This window comes from Chelonia mydas, chromosome 9 (genome assembly GCF_015237465.2).
Source record: "Chelonia mydas isolate rCheMyd1 chromosome 9, rCheMyd1.pri.v2, whole genome shotgun sequence".
Taxonomy (NCBI): domain Eukaryota; kingdom Metazoa; phylum Chordata; order Testudines; family Cheloniidae; genus Chelonia; species Chelonia mydas.
Window position 1 is genome coordinate 84,154,796 of NC_057855.1, and position 19,974 is coordinate 84,174,769.

General features: G+C 46.2%; 1 protein-coding gene across 3 annotated transcripts in view; it reads left to right on the forward strand.

Moving 5' to 3' along the window:
* Nucleotides 1–2,932: 2,932 nt before the first annotated feature.
* LOC102941784 (synaptotagmin-like protein 2) overlaps nucleotides 2,933–19,974 on the forward strand; it is a 68,251-nt gene continuing 51,209 nt past the window's right edge. For 2 of the 3 annotated variants that reach the window (XM_043522614.1, XM_037909144.2), the window contains exon 1: nucleotides 2,933–3,090. The gene's annotated coding sequence lies outside the window, so the exon portion shown is untranslated. Of the gene's footprint in view, nucleotides 3,091–9,980; nucleotides 10,091–19,974 lie in introns of all 3 variants that reach the window. The other variant, XM_043522613.1, reaches the window with a different exon arrangement.

A 19,974-nucleotide genomic window follows, 5' to 3' on the forward strand; every position in this document is an offset into this window, starting at 1 on the left:
GGCAGTGTGCTGGGACAGGGCAGACTAGGCTACAGCATACTTGACCTAGCCAATGCACCTCTTCCTCTGGAATTTTTAAATTCTGTTTGTTTTCCAAATTACCCAAGACCTGCAGCCACAATTTATGCCGAGTTGAAGTCTGAAATGGAATTCAATCTAGATGCTGTTAGAGAGATAAGGAGCAGATATTTAGAAATTAAATTAAACTGCAGGAGCTGAAAACATATCTGTCCGAACAGTGCTGGAAATGGCCCAACTTGATGATCACTTTAGATAAGCTATTACCAGCAGGAGAGTGGGGTGGGAGGAAGTATTGTTTCATGGTGTCTGTGTATACAATGTCTTCTGCAATTTCCACAGTATGCATCCGATGAAGTGAGCTGTAGCTCACGAAAGCTCATGCTCAAATAAATTGGTTAGTCTCTAAGGTGCCACAAGTCCTCCTTTTCTTTTTGCGAATACAGACTAACACGGCTGTTACTCTGAAAAATATACCACCTAGAACAGAAATGTGGGTGGAAGGCATGAGTGAATTGGCTGCTCTGCAAAGAGTTGTTATGTTAGATCTAATTGCTTAGATATTCTTAATGCCATATGCTCTTCTTACTTAGAGCTTTCTGACTAATATAGAAATACTTATTAATCAGTACCTGTTTTCATGTTATATGTTAAATTTCTGAGTCAGTTTTTGATTCTATTGGCAATGGAAATAACTGCAACATTCACATGTTCAGGTATATTTTTTTCTTTAAAAATGATATAATAAAGAAAAATGATAAATACAGTCTAAATCTGAAAGGGTTTAAGGGCATCCTTCTCTCCCGTTGACCTCATTAGGATCTGTGGAGTCACCACTTCCCAGGAAGTGCTCAGCACCATGCAGAACCTTACCCTGAGTAGGAGGCAGAAACTTCTTAGATGACTTGCGTAAATTATAGTCATCAACAGGCCAGTTATGATGTGGAACTGGCAACTGGCCTTAATTTAGGAACAAAAAGACGGTGCAGCTACAACAGAGCATCAGGAGAAGGGAGGTCTTTCATGTTGATTTTGTAATAATTACACTGAAAAATGCAGCAATATGTGAATTCTGGGTCTCCATATTTATGAAAACTCACAGCTGAATGTTGGTAAGTGGTATCAGAACAAGGCACCCATTGGTGCCTTTCTGCACATAGGGCCTCTTTTTGCAGCCCTTGCTCTGACGAGTGAATCAGTCGATCTACTTATATGAGTAACGGCTATTGAACTGGACCAATAGCCAGTATTTCTCACTAAAACATCATGCTGAGATTTTCAAAGCTGCCGAGAAGATGTGGATCCATTAGGAGGCTTTGAAAATCTCAGTCTAAATGAATAACTGTATTTTAACTAATATTAAAAGGGGGTATGGTTAGAAATAATTCTTCCTCACACAGCATGTAGCTGGACACTGGCAGAGCTAGCCTGGTCACCAAGTCCATTCACCCCTTGGCCTCTCTTCTGAGTCTGCCAGCAAGAATGCCAGTTGCTGAGGCAGTGGATTTTGGACCATCTCACTGAGGATTGGGCTCCAAACACCATTTCACTAAGCCCACTGGACAGCAATCAGCTGTATCTCCTGTTTGTTTTAGAGGTACCTTGGAACAATGAGTATGAGTAGAAGGAGAAGACTTGGCATCATACATGTCTAATATCAGGCCTTTAGCCTCAGCATCAGGCTGCTTTGGAGTTCCCAGGCTCTCAATGTTGCCTCCAAAACCTCAGAGCCTTTAAGAATGATGCCTCCCACGTGAAACAATGCATGAACTACTCCTCTGAAAATGATGTTGCCTAAAAGGGAACAGAGACACTGGAAGGACCATAAGGAAGACAGCTCTTATGCCTCACAATTGTCCATGTTCACTTAATATTATTCTCCTGATTTAAAATAATAATAATAATAATACATAAATGTGTTTGATGACAGAAAAATTCTGAACCCACAGGCTCACTGCTGGGTACTGTTGGCTCGCAGATTCACACCCAGCTGGGAGAGGACTCCATGGTCCCTCCTGCTCATGAAAGGGAAGTACAACATATGGTCAGAGGGGACCAAGGTTTTGGAGATGGGCAGGAGTAGCAGCCTAGCAGCTGGCTGGGAAGAGAATATGGGCAGCTTGGGGACCTGGCCTGAAAGGCTGACAGGGAGCCAGCAGCAGCCATGTCAGGCCGATGTTTGGGAGCAGCCTGCTAAAGAGGGGGTTTGTGTGGATGAGTCTAAAAAAGATGGACAGAAGAATGAAGCCCTGGCCAAGGATCTCCAAGCTAGTGCGTGATTGATCCTGGGAGGGTGTCTTACTGCCACAAGGCCAGAGGAGCCCCATCTTCATACCCCTCGACTGGGCTGTCCCTAGGGGCTGGCTAGGCACCATTGGTCCTTCTTTTGCTTGTGACTGTTAATTGTGCCAAGGGTATAAGCATCGTTAGCTTATGGCAGCCCCAGTTAATGAACCCTTTGTTATTTCTCAGACTCTGTGACAGTTTATGGGGACCCCCCTCCTTCCGCAGGCAGTGCCTGTAGAACCTAGTGCCTGGAGCACTTACAACACTTGCCTCCAAGCTCGTGGCGGACCCAGCACTTTCCTAGGCACGTGGGGGCTGGGGTATCACAACACCGGTGTGACACCCTGCATCAGGGGTCCGTTATGGTAGCCAGGCAGAGGGACCTCAGGTTTTTCAGTTCCCTGGTGGAGGCTGGTTCGGCTGGCATGAAGGCTGCCAGTCCTTGGGCACGGTGCCCTGTGGGTCGAACAGGTGCGCTGTGTGTGAGCCCTGGGGGAGCTCGGGTGGGTCACTGTGTAAAGATCCAGGCCAGGTTTTCAGGCTGCTGGGGCCTGGGCCCAGCAGCTGTTTTGGTCACTGGGCTGGGATCCAGTCCGGGTTTCATAAGGGGCGGGAGCCTAGGTACAGCACTGGTGTGGGGCAGGGCGCGTGCGAGATCCAGTCCGGGTTTGCCGGCTGCCCGGGCACGGGACTCAGCTGCTGTCCCGCGGCTGCCGGTGCGATGAGCTCCCCGGGGGAGAGCCGCGCGCGCGCCCCCAGCCGCCTCTGCCCCGCGCCGCCCGCCAGGTAAGAGACTCCGCGTCCGCCCGCGCTCAGGCGGAGCCGCTGCCAGGTGCCCGGCTTCCCAGGGAGCCTGCGCCCCGGCGAGTGCCCTGCACCGGCTCTGGAGCGGCTGGGCAGCTGCTTGCGACCCCGGCACTGGCAAGTGGGGTCGAGGATGCATCCGAGCCGCACCAGGCTCGCTGGCTGCCCCGGGAGAAGCGCCATCAGCCTGACCCCATTTGTCTGAAATCACCCCCCACCACACACGCTCGGATCCTTACTTTGTGTCCCGTTCGTGTACCTGGTGCACCGGCCAGCACATACTGGGGTGACTCCCCGTCGGCGCGCACCGGGTTGTGCTGTTTACACGTGTGCAAACGGGGTGTAAAATGGTACCGGATCAGAACACTAGAGTTTCGTGCTCACTTCGCACAGGTGTAAACGGCTCCCTGAGGTTCAAGGAAGGACATGATCAGGCCCTTTCTGTGTAGTCCACGTCTGTTTTCTCCCGTTAGGCCCTGATCCTGTAATTAAGTGCATGCCAGCAACCCCGATCTCAGGATTAGGGCCTTAATTTACTGTCCCCACTATCCCGCCCCCCATATTTGTTTATGTGAGTAGCTCCCACTGCAACAGGGGAGAGGAAAAATATCTTTAAAAGCAGGAAAATGTGTTTGTAAAACTACAGAAATGGAAATGGGGATTCAAGGACACTGCCCGAACCTAGCTTATAACTTTTTTTTTCTAATTGGCTAGATTAATGAAGTTTATGTAAACTTTTTTTCCTTTGAAAACAAGTATACCATGGACAGGTCCAGATCCAAATGCCTCCTAAACTTTGGGAGTGGAGGTCTTTGGAATCAGACCCCTGATCCCAGCTTTGCGGCTGCCTTGCTTATCTCTGAGTTGAAGTAAATCTAGTTAATGACCAGCCCCAAACTTTGTGGGGAAGAAAGGTTGAAACTGAAATCCATTTTTCTGTTCAGCCTCACTCATTTTTCACTATAATTAATATGCACTGAATGGAGCATATTTATTTGAAAAGTTGAAGGTTATCCTTTTAAAAAGTATTACAAGTTACCATCCAGCAGATATGGCCAGAAGAGAAAAGGGAGAGCTCAGCCGATCTGTGAGTTATCTGCAGAAAATTGGAGACATTCTGCTCTCTGCAAGTTAACAATCCAAACTTTGAAATTCATATTGCTTTTGGGAAAAGGGAAGGGTGTGTGTGGGGGGGAATGACAAACCAATCCACTTTTAAACAAAGTACGAAGAGTGTATTGGTCACCAGGAAACAGGTTGCCATTGAGATTGTCTGCTATTTCCACACACACCCGCTACTGTTTTATTGCCACTTAATCCTATCTCAACTGCAAATGTGATGCTGGTGCATCTGCAAAATCATGTTGATTTTAATAGTTGTCACAATGTGGATTAACAAATCCTGCTTTCTGGAGATCAGAGATAATAGCGAAGTAACTTTGTCAGCAGGTATGTCGTTCCTCAGTCCAGAATGCAGAAACATGTGCTCCCTGATACAAGAGGAAATATCTTGAAGATGGTTCAGGAAAATGTGCATGGGTGGAATAAAATGAATGGCAGTCAGGGTTAGCAAGAAAATCAAATCAGGGTGGCCTGGCAAGAATATCTGATTTAACAACAAGGAAGAATAATGGGGCTGATTCTGGCCCCTGTGTGCCATTCCAGGACCACAGTATGCCCTGGGCTCAGCAGAATATGGCTACTGTAAATGTTCTATGCGTCCCCTCACAGGCTCCAGTGCAGGGGTTATGCTAGGGGTGGGAGGGTGTGTGTGGCTTGTGCTTATCACCCCAGGGACATGGGGCTTCTGTGCAGCCCATAGGCAGCCATGGGGAGGCTGACGTAAATTAGAGCACCCCACAACTGCTTTAATTTATGCCAGAAACCTTTTTAGCCCTGTTAGCAGCCTAAAATCTGGGTGTTGCAAAGGTGGCTTTAAACTTTAGTGTTAGAAGTTGATTATGAGAATTTGCCTCAATGTTAGAAGTTTAACCGAGCGTGTGTGTGTGTGGTAGTTGGTATGACACTCTTGTTTTTGCATACAGCAAAGGGCCCTGTATTTGTTTCACTTGTTGCAAAAATGTTGGCTTACAAATCCTGATGTATCCTGAGGCAGTGCGATCCAGTGGGTAAAGATGGGGAATCAGCACTCCAGAGTTCTATTCCCTGGTCTATTGCTGTCTTCCTGTGTGACATTTGTCAAGATCCTAACTTCTAAGCATTGTAAAGTGATTATAGAAATACTGTCACTATTATATAGAGAGACTGTATCATTGCAGACTTTGACAGTCTACTATAGTACACATTTATATGATGTATGTGGGATAAGGAACTGTATCTTACAATAAAAGTACAGTATAGGTCTGCTCTCACTACCACTTAAGTCAATGAGAGTCTTTCCATTAACTTCACTGAGACTTAGATCAGGCCCTATATGATTTCATATTGTTGCCAATTCCAAATGCCTTGTCACTGTACAAGAACAATGATGTCATGTCTTTTGGTTTTTTGACCTCTCATGAACGTGGTCAGCACTACGGACATACAAATTTTCATTCCGTTAAATCATACCTCCTAAATAAAACTTACTTTCATGAGTTGTTGTCAAGGCCTTTGGCAATCCATTCTAAAGAATGGTTTATGGCCAGTATCAAGAATAAGATTGAGGCAAGCATGGTTGCTGGGCGCGGGGGGGGGGGGGGGGGGGGGGGGGGGGGGGGGGGGGGGGGGGGGGGGGGGGGGGGGGGGGAATGAACAGCAACAACAACCAAAAAAAGAAAGTCCCAAGATGCATTTGGAGTAGTAGGAAAAACATTCCAGGTGGCTTCTCCTAAAATACAGAGATTTTTATCATGTAGGTGGATCTCCCTGACAGCTACATCAATAGCTATTTCTAAGGGATGCTGTCTAATACACTGTCTTGTTGTTTTTCTGCTTTGTATTGTTTCAGAAATTTCTTAGAACCTGGAATAGAAGAACTCTCCCCCCCCCCCCCCCCCCCCCCCACCTCCCACTGGATGTCTCCTGCTCCTTTTGTCTTCCTAGGCCTTCCCTCTATCCTGTGATCCTTAATTCCTCTGGGCCTGTTTTATTTACTTCCTTGTTCATGCTCCATTGTTGTGAGTAATAATAAGCCCTACTCTGTGCTGGCAATTTCTGTTCCCTCTGCAGCTGATCACTCTATGTAAACAATGGTTCTGTATGAGTAATGTCTATTTTTGGCTATTCCCATTAATTTTATTAATAATAATGTATTTTTTTCCTTAGCAGTGAATATCATATTTAGAATCAAGCTCACCTCCCCAGCCAGATCACAAAAGCTACGTTGTACCCTCTGCTTCTGTCAGGGCACTCAAGGGACAGACTATGTATGGCATTGTTCTTCACTTCCCAACCCCCACAAATGATCATTTTGGGGTAGGAGAGAAGAGAGGGGACAGGACACAGTCAGTGTGGCCTAGATGTAGCAGGACACCAAACTTTTGTGAGTAAGTTTATAGTGACTCATTCAGCATTTAACTTGCTCATATACACATGGAGGGGAGGAATGGGATAACCCCCCTTTCTCAGGGGGAAGAGGGATTACAGGTCTAGCAGAACGTGAGGGGAGTTGCTCTGAAGGAGCTGTGTCGACAGGAGCCTGGACAGTCACAGATCCTCCATGAAGATGGCCCTGTCTTCCACATGTTCCTCATGGATCTTGGGGGGGAGATTTGCTGGTTTTGAGGATTGAATCTCTTGCTTCCTTTCCTCCCCCATGGAAGAACTTCACAAAGGGGGCCCTCCCTGACTTTCCGGTCTCCTACATGGGGCCCATATGGCTCTGTAGTTGAAGTGTAAATCTATGGGTTTTTTTGTTTGTTTGCTGGTTGTGGTGTGTTTTTGTTGTTTTTACACCCTAAGTCAGTGGTTTTCATATGAAGTCTGCAGACCCCTGGAGTCCACAGATGGTCCAAAGGGCTCTGCACCTCCATTTGAAATCTTTTAGGGGGTACACAAATAAAAAAATTAGAACCACTGCCCCAAACTAATTGACTCTGTCCATTTAATGAGCCTGCAACACTGAGTCAAAAGGTCCCACCCCCCAATAGTTTGCAAGTAGGCAGCCCTTAGAAGACACAATACGGCACAGCAAGGACAATGTGTTCATTGTAGGGCAGGCATGCTTTCATTGCATTTTAAATCAATACTGTTATCTACAATTCAAAAGGTTATGGGAAGAATGGAACAGTAACAAATTATCTAAGTAATGTGGTAGTAAGGTCAAAGTGAATAAAAGCCCTTTCCGCCGTTGTCAGTAAACTGCAGATCTGCACAGAGCTGTAAGAACTGATCTTGTTGATTGTGGAATCAACATCAAATAACCTTTTATAGCAATGGTTCCCAAACTTTTCAACATCACGCCCCCTTCTTAATTTTTGAGAAACCCTCATGCCCTCCACCTCTCCTTTACCATCATCCAACACCCCCCCCCCCCCGATCCTTGTCCCTTGACTGCCCCCTCCCAGGACCCCTCACCCCTAACTGCCCCCCTGGGATCCCACTCCCTATCCAATCCCCCCTGCTCCTTGTCCCCTGCCTGCTCCCTCCCAGAACCCCCATCCCCCGGGGACTCCCCTCCCGTCTCCTGACTGCCCCGACCCCTATCTACCCCCCTACCCCCTGACAGGCCTGCCTGGGACTCCCATGCCTATCCAGCCCCCCCGTCTCCTGACCGCCCCTTCCCCGAACTTCCGCCCCATCCAACTGCTCCCTGTCCCCTGACTGCCCTCCTGGGACCTCCTGCCCCTTATCCAATCCCACCTCGCCCCGCTCCCTGCCCCCTTACCAGGCTGCTCAGAGCAGCAGGACTGGCTTATTGGAAAGCCTGGGAGGTGGGCAGGTGCAAGCTGCACTGCCCATGCAGTGGTGTGGCTGCGGGGGAGGGTGGACAGGAGGGAAGGGGCCGGGGGCTAGCCGCCCCTGCCGGGAGCTCAAGTGCAGCCTCGCACCCCCCTGGGAATTTTTTCATGCCCCCCAGTTTGGGAACCAACGTTCTATAGCTTAAATCTAATGGAACAATTAATCTTTGGGTGGGAGGGCAGAGACGACATTATAGATCAGGACAACAATTTACTGACATTCACTTTCAGTGGCTATCCTGTTACACTGACAAATATGCCACCTGTGTACTTGAATAAGCTCACTTCATTGCAAGCTGTTGACATTGAGCAATTACACCCTCAGTTCCCCCTGTGCAACCCTATTGCGTTAATTTAATGCTACAATTCACAATAATGTGCATCATCCAGTATATGCCCCAATTTGCCCTTATAATTGTGCAACCCTTTGCACTTACTACACCTTGGAACCCTGGGCCAACTGTCACTGGGGTGGCAGGTGTTTAAATATGGGCAGGACTCCAGGCCACCTCCTGTTACCATGTGGGAAGAGTAATCCAAGCCAGTGGAACTAGGTCCCCAAATACAGAATGGGGGAATAGTTCTGCTGTTGCATGCTTCCCCCTTGGTAGCCCCTTCCTGGTTACTCTGTAGGCGTTGGGGAGGATAGAAGAGAATGGCAGTCTTGACCTCATCACCATTATCTGATGCAGTTTCTCTCTCTACAAATTGAAACTTCCCTGAGGGCAGATTTGGGACAGCTGTTTGTGGAGAACACACACAAGCATGGTTCCTGACAGACATGCACACCCATGGAGAAGAACTTGGGAAGCAGTGTGTATAGGCCTCTGTAACTAGCCTGCACTACAAGATCTCCCTCAACTCTCCCCTGCTGCAGAGAGCCAATTCAGAGGAAACTGGCCAGGCTCATCTCAGAGTTTGCAATGGGATTTGTCTCTATTGTAGGCTTCTCCGTGGAAGGGGACAGTAGGCCCCGGTCTAATATATGGTGCAGTTTTGCACTGCAGTAGTAAATTAAGTCAATGGGATTGCAATGGAAAAAACTGACAGCATCCGATGAAGTGAGCTGTAGCTCACGAAAGCTCATGCTCAAATAAACTGGTTAGTCTCTAAGGTGCCACAAGTACTCCTTTTCTTTTTAGCAGAATTTTGGCCACTGCCATTCAAATAAAAGGTTTTAGAGGACGACAGCTTTCCATGTGAACACTCAAAAATAAAGAAAGTTTATTCAATGACGCAAGTGAACCAGTTGTGATCTGAAATGTCCTGTTCCCCGTCTCTCTGGAACATTAATGCATGTCTGTTGGGTTACACAGATGTAAAGAACATCTTGGCTAGACAGAAAAGTCATACCAGTTGTTCAACTTAAATTAGTTACTAAACTGATTTCAACTCGTTGCAATCCTTGTTTGAATTTCAGCTTGGTTTAAATCAGAAACTTAAACATCTTAAGCAAAACTGAAATGAGCATCTCACAGGAGTTTGCACCAGTTTACCTGAACCTGTTTAAAATCACACCTTTGGTTAAGCTAGTGTAGCTTTCTAGTGTAAACAAGGCCTTAATGTGGGGACAAGTTGGCTTTCGCTATGTAATGAATGTTGCACTTATTTTGCATTTCAGTATGAAATTCAGTCTGACCCTTTCCTGTTGTGTGAGCTGCCCTGACCCTTCAGATATTGTGGATCACACTTCACTGGATCGACTCTAACTTGGGGACTTTTGAAATAACAGTGGAGCATTGAGGAAGGGAGGGAATGGGCCCAAGTGTTTTGTTTTTCCATGTTCTTGGTTAACAAGCACTGCCAAAAATGTGTGTCCTGCCAGCTCTCCCCATCCAGCCTGATCAAATGAAACCTGCTCCAGTAAATGAATGTGTGATTGAGTTTGTGTTTGTATTGGAGAGTTGCATCAAACCTAGAAAATGGGTGCCCAAACAGAGCTGATTTGTTCAAAAATATTCCCCTGTACAGATTTGTTTTCTCACAGAAGAATGTCTGCTGGGAAAGGGTGTAACCATAGCTAACTGGATTACTGTACATGAAGTTTCTTTTCACTGTATTGCAGTTCAGGGATTTGCAAGGTAAGAAATGAAAGTGAAAGCGTTTGTTTTTTCTTTTGAAGCCTTAAATATTTAATGTCTGTCCAATATCTAAAACAGCACTAGGTCTGGACCTAACTCCAGAACTGAACACTCCTACAATGTAAAGGAATCCTACCTCACAAGTGTAGCTCATTTCAAGTCAGTCGTTCTAGTCCGAGTTACCTATGCACCTTACTACGTTGGAATCCCCTCTCTTTCATTCTTGTCGTTTACATCACAAATAAAGAATCATGAAACCAAGATTACGGAAAGTTATTGACATGGAAAGAATCCTATGGCATCCTAAATTTGCTGCATGATTAACTTTTTGTGTGTTGGGTCTTTGTACTACATTGCATCCCACATTTTAGATCTTGACAAGTTGAGAAGTATGGGAGGAATTGGCCCCCAGGGTGTTCAGTGTGGTATGAGCTCCTGCTTCATTAGAAGTAGCCAAATAAGGTTTTTGTTTGTTTTTTTTTCATTCCTATTTTTGGGAAGAAAATAGGGCTTCCATTATGATACTCTTCACTGAATGCTGACTCTTACTTGCTGAAGAGCTTGGTGGGATGAGGTATATGACAATGGGAGTTCATGCAGTGACAGAGGCTTAACTACAGTGTAGTTATAATGTCTTGGTTGATCTGACCCGTTCCCTGATTGCCAAGAGGTTGCTATGCCATTGAGCTCATAACAAGTGAGGTTAGGGAAGGGACTGACTGTGTAATAAGCAAAAGGAAATGAAGGCAAATCCTTCTGGGTGTGAAGCAGCCCTGGGGTGTGCAGGTGTCTGTTGGGGTCAAGAAAAAGTCAAAAGTTGTAATGAGCAACCGTCGTCGTCCTCCTCCTCCCATCCTGCAGTTTCGTCATTAGAACAAGTCTGTAATTTACGTTATCCTGTTTGTTTAAAGGTGGCACGGTAAAGCAGATTCGAACTGTTTAAAAAAGATGAGTATGGACAAACAGGAGGGGACAAGTCCAAAGTACAGGAATGTGAGATGATTTGTCTAAATACATGCCTTCCTCCTGCAGTGGTTCAAATGAATCATTCCTGGGCTTTGTACTGATAAGATCTCACCTGCAGATGTTTTCCTAGCACTCTTCATTTTATTTTTTACACAACCTTTTTCAAGTTGCCTCACAAATAAACAGCGTACGCAGTTTAAAGGGCATCTTCCACTTTCTCTGAAGCACTTACAAAACAGGCAACCACATATTTAATGCATAGATAGGATGTGGGGTTGGTTTTTTTTTTCTTCTTTGGTGAAGAGTGGCATTATTAAGTGTTGTGAGGGAAAACAAGATGTTTCCATAATGGAAGTTTAAGTAGAACAGAACTCGGGCTTGATTTCATGGGGAGCTCCTTATGAGGATGGAGAGTTTTGAAATACTACCAATTCATAAAAGTGGTAATTGCAAGGTGGCAGGAGGAATGTCTTCTGAAAAGTCTCTTTATTTTGGGGGTGTAAATCCAAATTCTCTGAAAGTCCAGAAAATGTCCTTGTGCAATGTAGGAGCAGAAGAAGAGCTCTGTGTGGCTCGAAAGCTTGTCTCTCTCACCAGCTGAAGTTGGTCCAACAAAAGATATTGCCTCACCTACCTTACACAGTGGGCACTGTACAAACTTTCCCACCAAACTTCTTCACTTTCAGTGCATCTTCACTTTCACCTCGACCCCATTTTCCCCGCCCACCTTCTGTCCCTGGCATCTACAAGGGATTCCAAACTGACGACTTGATAGACCGAACAGACTTAGCCATGTGACACAAGAGGGTGGCTCCAGTAATAGCAAGTTCTTTAAAATGCTGGCATCCTCAGCTTCATTTGGGACACTGCCATGCGTATTAAGGGGGAATAGCAGAGGTTTACTCTGTATCCCTTGTAGGCAGTGCTTGTTTATTTGTGTTCTAACACTACACAGTTACAATGAACTACATCCTGTAAAAGCTTTGCAAATATTCCCCACCTATGAAGTAAACAGAACTCTCAAATATTTAAACTAAAGCATCCAGTTAACAGTTTATTAACAGAAAATGGGTTTTGGTTTGTGGATTCTGAGTCACCTTTTTCCTGTAAATTTTTTTTTCTTGAAGGCATTGATGTGTATAAAATAAGCTTGTTCTCTTTAATTTAACCCTATTAGGTCTACATATTCTTTTTCATAATGAAAGAACCAGGGATCACCTATGCCAATTAAAAGGCAACATTTGACACTGATAAAAGGAATTCTGTTTAATATGTCTAATGCAAAATTAACCTGCAGAGCTTTCTGCTGCAAAATATCACTCAAGGAGAGAGATGAGTAGAGTTTAGTGAAGCATTAGAAATCCAGTGACAGCTGGTTTGCGGCATTCAGGAGGCAGGGGAGGGAGCGGGAGCCTGCGTGGGTGCGGGGTTCTTGCTCCTGCCTCCTGAACACTGCAAACCAGCTGATTGCCACAGGCAGGAGGTGGGGGGAGCAGGGGGAAGACGCTGATCCGTGGGGTCCGCCGGCAGGCAGGGGGCACTGGGGGGAGGCATAGGGGGGCTGCCAGCTGTGGACAAAGCAGGCAGCCAAATGACATTAAAGTTGTGCAATGCTCCACTATAAACAAGCATGTTCTGTAATGGAGCAGGGACATAAGATTGAAACAACGTTAAGCGAGAGGATGTTAAGTGGGGAGTTAAACACTGTCAAAGGTTGAACTACCATGGACCATTGACATGATCCATTATGGCAATTTCCATGTTACGAAGAACATTTCAGCAAGAGCTGTGCAAATAACTGGAGTCTTTTTGGTTCACTGGCAGTTCCAGAAAATTGTGGGGGATGGGGAGGGTTGTGAATTGTTTTGGGGTTTACCTGAAATGTCAATTTTTCAGTTCAAAATCTTCAGTGAAATGTTTTCATTTATTTTTGATTGAATAGAATGTTTTGTTTTGATCTTGTGGTTTTTGGTTTTTTTAATAAACATTTTGTTTGTAAAATGTAGAAATTTTTGACGACTCTTCCCCCCCCCCCCCCCCCCCCCCCGGAATTTTTTTTTTTTAACCTGAGCAATTTGAATTGCAGAATGTTTCATTGACACTGAATGTTTTTCCCTCCTTCTTCCCCCCCCCCCCAAAAAGTTTCACCTGAAAAATCTCACCCAGGTCTAATCTCAGTGACATCATTTGTTACTGAACACCCTTTATAAGCTGTTTATGGAGATGTAAGAGAATTTTTTTCTATTAATAAATTATTGGGAGTCTCAATCATACCAAGTGTTATTAGAAAGTGTGTGTGTGTGTATAAATGGCAGGCAATACTGAAACTATGAGTCCACCCAAGGTCGTACTCTTGTCTAGTAAAGTGATACAGGAGATATGGGTAAAAAAGGTAACATGAGTAGTTCTGAGAATAAAAAGCCATTGATCTGGTCAGAGCTGCGTTCCTCCGTTGGTGCCTCCCTGTTTACCCATCTTTGTGCCTTCAATGGGAATGACTAATTGGGTCACGTACAACTTCTGTCGTGTACAGAAGGTGGGTTTAAAAAAAAATCCATGGGAAGTTGAGGTAAATAAATTACTGTGCTGCAGGATTTCCATTTTGAGACTGGGGAATTTGACCAATCAAACCCCTCACGGAAGCAACTCTGAAAGGTGAGAGATGTTCACAGGTAGGCCTTGACCAATGCAGAAAAGGTACAGCTGTAAAGAAGGCATTCTCACGGGAGACTGATGTGGAAAACCACACAGCCTTCTTTGTTGCAAGTTTATTCTTTATCCGATCAGCTATTCCTACAGCTGTCTCTTCAGAACTCAATCACTTGGTTTTATTATTACAAACACTGGGCATGATTGTCCTTTCACAAGGGTGTCATTCCATTACAGTTCATGCAACTATATTGCTGTCTGAGTGAGAGGAGAGTTGTTTCTAATGTAGTAACTTTTCAAAAAACTATTACATTGAATTCAACTTCCACACACTAGCCTACACCCACTCTTTGTTTGCCAAAGCTAAGGAGGCTTAGTCACTATTGGTGGTGTATCTTATTTTAAAAAGAATATTGTGCACCTCTGTGAAGCACTCCACCTGAAGATGTAAAAAGTACTTTACACATACAGATGAATTAAACCTTACAGCATCCTGGTGAAGTAGAAAAATATCACTATTTCATAGCAGTGGGGGGAGAAACTGGGGCACAGAGTTAGGGGCATGTCGTAGGCCACATAATGAAGGTTGCTCTACACAGCAGTTAAACACCCATGGCTGGCCTTTGTCAGCTGACCTGGGCCCTAGCCCGAGCCCAAACATCTACCCTGCAATTTCACAGTCCCACAGCCTAAGCCCTGAGAGCCTGAGTTGGCTGACATGGGCCAGCAATGTGTGTTTAATGGCTCTGTAGACATACCGAGTCAGTGATAGTGTTGTGAGTAGAATCTAGATATTCTGACTTCCAGACCTGTGCGTTAGCTACTAGATTGTGCTCATGTCAAAATTTAGGAAGCTCTAAATTTTACATTCTAGGCATGACACACTGTTGACTCTCCCTATCACCCAACTGGTCTTATTTGAAAAAGAAACTGGTATGTGCAGTTTGGAACTTAGCATCTGTATTAATATACCTTCAGGCCTAGAAATCTCTGGCCTTGTCTAAGGACAATAGAAGGAGTTTAAGTATATTAGGATCAAAAAACCCCAGCAATGGTATTTGTCTATTACAATAAATATTTCTGGTCCAGATTTGTGGGGGAGGGGGGGACATAACATGCTTTCCATTCCACTTGTATCTTGAGAGGATGTTAAACAGCAGTTACCAAAATTAGTCATTTTTAAATCAGCAGGCCCAGATAACTTTCAAGAGCTTTAAAAGAGCTGGCTGAGGACCTCGCTGGACTGTTAATGTTTGGGTTTTTTTGTTCAGTAAGTCTTGAAACACCAGGGAAGTTACAGAAGACTCAAAGACAGCTAATGTTATGGCAATATTTGAAAAGGGTAAATGGGATGACCCAAGCAGGCCTGTCAGTCTGACATCAATCCCGAGCAAAATAATGGAAAAGTGGATACTGGACTCTATTAATAAAGAATTAAAGGAGGTAATGTAATTAATGCTATTCAACATGGCTTTATGGAAAATAGATCCTGTCAAACTAACTTGATTTTTTTTTTTTGAGATTACAAGTTTGGTTGATAAAGTTAACAGTGACATAATATATTTAGATTTCTATGGGCAGTTGGCTTGGTACTGCATGACATTTTATGTCTTTCTAGTTGTTTTTTTAAAATCAAAATTAACATAACACATTAAATGGCTTAAAAGCTGGCTAAATGATGGGTCTCATTATGTAACTGTAAATGGGGAATCCTCATTGAATGGGTGTGTTCTGGTGGGGTTGTTTTTTTGGTCCTACACTATTTAACACTTTATTAAGGATCTGGAAGAAACCATAAAATCATCACAGATGAAGTGGTAAATAATGAAGAGGACAGGCCACTGATATGAAGCAATCTACATAGCTCTATAAGCTGGGGGCAAGCAGACAGTATGTGTTTTTAATATGGCTACAGGTATATTTATGCATCTAGGACAGAGGTGAGCAAACTATGGCCCGTGGGACCGTCCTGCCCTGAGCTCCCAGCCAGGGAGGCTAGCCCCCAGCCCCTCCCCCGCTGACCCCCCCTCCTCCAAAGTTGTGCTGCCGTGTGGGCAGCGCGGCTTGCACCTGCCCACCTCCCAGACTTTCAAATAAGCCTGTCTTGCCGCTCTGAACGACGTGGTAAGGGGGCGGGGATCGGGGGAGATGGATAAGGGGCAGGAGGTCCCGGGGGGCTGTCAGGGAGCAGTTGGATGGGGCAGAGGTTCGGGGGGGTTGGTGGTCAGGAGACAGGGAGCGGGGGGGTTGGATAGAGGGGGAGGTCCCGGGGGGGGACGACAGTTAGGGGCGGGGGGGTCCCGGGAGGGGGCGGTCAGGGAACAAGGAACGGGGGAGTTGGAGGGGTAGGGAGTTCTGAGGGGGCAGTCAGGGGGCAGGAAGTGGGAGGGGGCGGACGGGGGCCAGGCTGTTTGCGGAGGCACAGCCTTCCCTACGCAGCCCACCATACCATTTCCCAGCCCCGATGTGGCCCCCGGGAAAAAAGGTTTGCCCACCCCTGATCTAGGAAGAAAGACTGTAGGCCATACTTACACAGTGAGGACTATTAATCTCTATTAGAAAGAATAGTACCAATGGTGCAGCAGCTTTGGGGGAACTAGTGGTGTAAGTGCTAGTGTAAGGACCTTGAGACTGATCTACACTAGTACAATTGCACAGTTTCTGCCTATTGCTGTAATATAGATACTGCGGTTTCTAATGTAGGCACAGTTCAAAAACTAGGGAGTGAACTTAATGGATGCAGCTGTAATTGTTACTTGTGTGTGTGGTTTAATCCATATAAAGCCACTTTGTTAATAAAGGGACATTGTGGCTTTGGGAATGACTGGAGACCTAACAAAAATTGCCTTTGCTTTTTTAAATTTTCGGTTTTGGCCCCAGGTCATACAATGTCCTTGGGTATTTTCTTTTGCAAATAGCTCCTCAAGTCTAGTCTAGGGCAGCCATCCTGTTTCTCATCACTTAGCCCTGGCCTACACTACAAATTTAGGTCGAATTTAGCAGCATTAGATCGATTTAACCCTGCACCCATCCACACAAAGAAGTCATTTTTGTCAACTTAATGGGCTCTTAAAATCGATTTCTGTACTCCTCCCTGACGAGGGGGTTAGCGCTGAAATCGACATTGCTGGGTCGAATTTCGGTTAGTGTGGACGCAATTCAATGGTATTGGCCTCCGGGAGCTATCCCACAGTGCTCCATTGTGACCGCTCTGGACAGCACTCTGAACTCGGATGCACTGGCCAGGTAGACAGGAAAAGCCCCGCAAACTTTTGAATTTCATTTCCTGTTTAGCCAGTGTGGCAAGCTGATCAGCACAGGTGACCGTGCAGATCTCATCAGCAGAGTTGACCATGGAGTCCCAGAATTGCAAAAGAGCTCCAGCATGGACCGAACGGGAGGTAGTGGATCTGACCGTTGTATGGGGAGATGAATCCATGCTATCAGAACTCCGTTCCAAAAGACGAAATGCCAAAATATTTGAAAAAATATCCATGAAGGACAGAGGCTATCACAGGGACCCACAGCAGTGCCGTGTGAAACTTAAGGAGCTTAGGCAAGCCTACCAAAAAACCCAAGAGGCAAACGCCCGCTCGGGGTCAGAGCCCCAGACATGCCACGTCTATGATGAGCTGCATGCAATTCTAGGGGGTGCCCCTACCACTGCCCCACCCCTGTACGTGGACTCCTGCAAGAAGGGAGTCTCGCACAACAAGGATGAGGATTTTGGGGACGAGGAAGATGATAGCGCACACCAGGCAAGCGGAGAAACCGTTCTCCCTGCCAGCCAGGAACTGTTTATCACCTTGGATCCAATACCCTCCCAACCCAGGCTGCTGGACCTTGAGGGCAGAGAAGGCATCTCTGGTGAGTGTACCTTTGTAAATATAATACATGGTTTAAAAGCAAGCGTGTTTAATGATTACTTTGCCCTGAAGATTTGGGATGCATTCATGGCCAGTACAGCTACTGGAAAAACCTGTTAACGTGTCTTGGGATGGGGCGGAAATCCTCCAGGGACATCTCCATGAAGCTCTCCTGGAGGTACTCCCAAAGCCTTTTGCAAAAGATTTCTGGGGAGGGCAGCCTTATTGCGTCCTCCATGGTAGGACACTTTACCATGGCAGCCAGTAGCACGTAGTCTGGAATCATTGCATAAGAAAGCATGGCAGCGTGTGGTCCCGGTGTTTGCTGGCATTCAAACAACATCTGTTCTTTATTTCTCTGTGTTATCCTCAGGAGAGTGATATCAATCATGGTCACCTGGTTGAAATAGGGGAATTTTATTTAGGGGACATTCAGAGGTGGCTGTTCCTGCTGGGCTGTTTGCGTGTGGCTGAAAAGAAATCATCCCTGCTGTTAGCCATGTGGTGGGGGGAGGGGTGAAGCGATCCACCCAGAGAATTGGGTGTGTGGGGGAGGGGGAAGGGATTAGTTGGGTTTGTGCTGCACATTAACCCGAAAACATCAGCCTCTCCTTTTAAATGGCCAATGTGTCTTTTTCAATTTTAATCTCCCTTTTTTTCCTCCCGCAGCTGCAAATGTTTCAATGCTGCAACTAGCATCTCTGTCCTAGAGGCTAGCGCAGATAAGAAGGAGAAAAAAACACACTCGTGATGAAATGTTCTCTGAGCTCATGAAGTCCACCCAAACTGAAAGAGCCCAGCAGAATGCGTGGAGGCAGTCAATGGCAGAGTCCAGGAAAGCACAAAATGAACGCGAGGACAGGAGGGACACACGAGAGGATAGATGGCTGGAGCAACAGAAAAGGTGGCAGCAGCATGATGAAAGGAGGCAGGATGCAATATTGAGGCTGCTGGAAGATCAAACGGATATGCTACGGCATATGGCTGAGGTGCAGGAAAGGCACAGACCACCACTGCAACCCCTGTGTAATCAACCACCCTCCTCCCCAAGTTCCATAGCCTCCTCACCCAGATGCCCAAGAACGTGGGGCGGGGGGCCTCCGGGCACCCAACCACTCCACCCCAGAGGACTGCCCAAGCAGCAGAAGGCTGGCATTCAAGAAGTTTAGAAGTGCAGTGTGGCCTTGTCCTTCCCTCCTCCCTCACCCCACCTGGTGCTTCCCTCCTCCCCCACCCCTCCTGGGCTACCTTGGCAGTTATCTCCCTATTTGTGTGACGAATTAATAAAGAATGCATGAATTTGAAACAACAATGACTTTATTGCCTCTGCAAGCGGTGATGGAAGGGGAGGGCGGTTGGCTTACAGGGAAGTAGAGTAACCAAGGGGGTGGGTTTTCATCAAGGAGAAACAAACAGAACTGTCACACCGTAGCCTGGTCAGCCATGAAACTGGTTTTCAAAGCTTCTCTGATGTGCAGCATGCCCTGCTGTGCTCTTCTAACCTGGTGTCTGGCTGCATGTAATCAGCGGCCAGGCGATTTGCCTCAACTTCCCACCCCGCCATAAACATCTTCCCCCTTACTCTCACAGATATTGTGGAGCACACAGCAAGCAGTAATAACAATCGGAATATTGGTTTCGTTGAGGTCTAACCGAGTCAGTAAACTGCACCAGTGTGCTTTTAAATGTCCAAATGCACATTCTACCACCATTCTGCACTTGCTCAGCCTATAGTTGAACAGCTCCTGATTACTGTCCAGGCTGCCTGTGTACGACTTCATGAGCCATGGCATTAAGGGGTAGGCTGGGTCCTCAAGGATAGCTGTAGGCATTTCAACATCCCCAACGGTTATTTTCTGGTCTGGAAAGTAAGTCCGTTGCTGCAGCTGTTCAAACAGACCAGAGTTCCTGAAGATGCAAGCGTCATGTACCTTTCCCGGCCATCCCACCTTGATGTTGGTGAAACGTCCCTTGTGATCCACCAGTGCTTGCAGCACCATTGAAAAGTACCCCTTGCAGTTTATATACTGGCTGACTTGGTGGTCCGGTCCCAAGATAGGGATATGCATTCCGTATATCGCCCCACCACAGTTAAGGAATCCCATTGCAGCAAAGCCATCCACTATGACCTGCACATTTCCCAGACTCACTACCCTTGATAGCAGCAGCTTAGTAATTACATTGGTTAGTTGGATCACAGCAGCCCCCACAGTAGATTTGCCCACTCCAAATTGATTCCCGACTGACTAGTAGCTGTCTGGCTTTGCAAGCTTCCAGAGGGCTATCACCACTCGCTTGTGAACTGTGAGGGCTGCTCTCATCTTGGTATTCTTGTGCCTCAGGGCAGGGGAAAGCAAGTCACAAAGTTCCACAGAAGTGCCCTTACGCATGCGAAAGTTTCGC